Source organism: Saccopteryx bilineata, chromosome 4, assembly GCF_036850765.1.
Source record: "Saccopteryx bilineata isolate mSacBil1 chromosome 4, mSacBil1_pri_phased_curated, whole genome shotgun sequence".
NCBI classification, from domain to species: domain Eukaryota; kingdom Metazoa; phylum Chordata; class Mammalia; order Chiroptera; family Emballonuridae; genus Saccopteryx; species Saccopteryx bilineata.
The window spans coordinates 23,982,681-23,984,880 of NC_089493.1; the positions used below are offsets into that span (position 1 = coordinate 23,982,681).

The 2,200-nt window shown below is 42.0% G+C and overlaps 1 pseudogene; it reads left to right on the forward strand.

Annotated features, from left to right (window-relative positions):
- Nucleotides 1-1,460: 1,460 nt before the first annotated feature.
- LOC136335285 (cyclin-dependent kinase 1 pseudogene) lies at nucleotides 1,461-1,786 on the forward strand (annotated as a pseudogene).
- Nucleotides 1,787-2,200: the final 414 nt, after the last annotated feature.

The following is a 2,200-nucleotide window of genomic DNA, read 5'->3' on the forward strand; positions in this document are numbered from 1 at the left end:
TAAAGTAGAACTCTTTTGTCATCTGATTGTCCCAGTCCAGAATAGAGAGGGGTAGGAGAGAGAGAATGAAAAATTGGAATAGAGGAGAAAGAAGGAGAGGTTGCATTGCTCTACTTGGCTCACCAGCTAATTTCAAAGTCTCCAAGTTCCACAGCTGACTAGGCGCAGGAGAAAACCAGTTCTATCCTTTCTCTGCATATTAACCTTGAAAAGTTGGCAGCTGTTTTGGACTCAGTGGAGCCACTCAAGCTCTTTCCTATTACCTCATCCGCTGAGAGTTTTCTTTTCAGAATCTCATGTCTCAGATTCCCTACTTTTAACATATGCAGACTGACCCCAGCCTCCAAGGCAAGCAATGAGAGCTTTCTCCTGGTCTTAATGCTCTTGGGTGAAATTAAATTTTCATAGTATCTCATAACCATCTTCTTGGATTCCCAAAGAAGGAGACACCGAGCTTTCGACAAATACTGATCAAACTCCTACTGAGCTCAAAGCACAAAGAAGAAACAGGCCAGACTCAGGTTAAGGGGTGGGTCTCCCATGCAGCGGACTAGTACACTAAGCCATAAGGACAGGTGTGCTCAAACATCACTGGGAGTTAGCCTATCTTTGGAAACAGGAGGAGACAGAGGGGGAGATGTACTTTCATAACTCTTCTCTGGAAAAGTCAAGTGTATGGTTGGAAGAATACTGTAAGATGATCCTGGTGATGTGGCTATAACCCGAAAGGGCCATGCTTTCAACAGGGAATATTTGGCGTATGAGGGTAGCCGGTACCTAAATATTCTCCCTGTTTTGAGGTTTCTGGCAGCAGTCCTCCATCTCCACTCTTCCACTATCCCAGTTTTCAGCTCCTCCATCTAATTAAAGTTGAACCAATATTTGAACAAACATATTGATTTAAGGTTGTGGGAAATTATCAACAATTTATCAAGATTCCCACATGTCTCAGTCTGGGTACTTCTCCCCAGGACCTCAGAGGGTTACAAACACCTACCTGTGCAAGTTTCAGGCACCAAGGGACCACTGGGACCCCACGCAGCGACCAACAGGGAGCAGCATCTCCTGGCCTCTCTCGCCGCAAAATGCAGATGGGCCTGAAATAACAGAAAAGAGAACAGCAGTCATCAAGTGTTTCCAAAACCAATTTATATGTGACAACTAAGTGGGGTTTATCTCAGCCACACAAAGCTGGTTTATCTTTCAATTATCAATCAATGTAATTCACCACATTAACACAACAAAAAAGAAAAAAATACAACTATCTCAATAGACTCGAAAAGATTATTAGAAAATGGCTTATGATAAAAAACTCTCAGGATTCTTGGGCATTTATGAAAAAGCGACACAGACAATGGTAGCAACCGCTGCTGTTTTCACCACTCCCCCAGCCTCCCCACCCCCACACCCCCACCATCATAGGATAAGAAGCTGGGATCTACCATACCTATTGAGTAACTATGGAATATTACACCAGAATAGAGAAAACTGGAGAAAGTACTCCCGCAGTTATACATCAGGGTAGACACAAAACTACAGGTCAAGTGGCAGCCATGAAGAAAGTCAGACTAGAAAGTAAAGAGGAAGAAGTTCCTAGTACTGTAATTCTGGAAATTTCTGTATTAAAAGAACTTCTGTCATTCAAATATAATCAGTCTTCAAAGACGTGCTATGAAGGACTCCAGGTTATATCTCATCTCTGAATATTGTGGATCTCAAGAAATACTTGAAGTCTATCCCTTCTGGTCAGTTCACAGGTTCCTTACTTGTTAAGAGTTATTCATAGCAAATCATGCAAGGGATTGTGTTCTGTCACTCTGGAGATCTTAAAATCTCAAAATCTATTGATAACAATGGAACAATTAAACTGGCTGGTCTTGGCCTTGCCAGAACTTTTGAAATACCTATTAGAAGATATATACATGGGGTAATAGCACTCTGGTAGGATCTCCAGAAGTGTTGCTGGGTCAACTCACACTCAATTCCAGTTGACCCTTGGAGTACAGACACCATATATGCAGAAGTACAAGTAATAAGCCACTTTTGCATGGGGATTCAGAAATTGCAGATTTTCAGAGTTAGGGACACCCCCAATAATGAAGTGTGGCCAGATGTGGAATTTTTACAGGATGATAAGAATACATTTCCCAAGTGGAAACTGGGAAACCTAGATCCCGTGGAAAAATCTTGGTTGAAAATA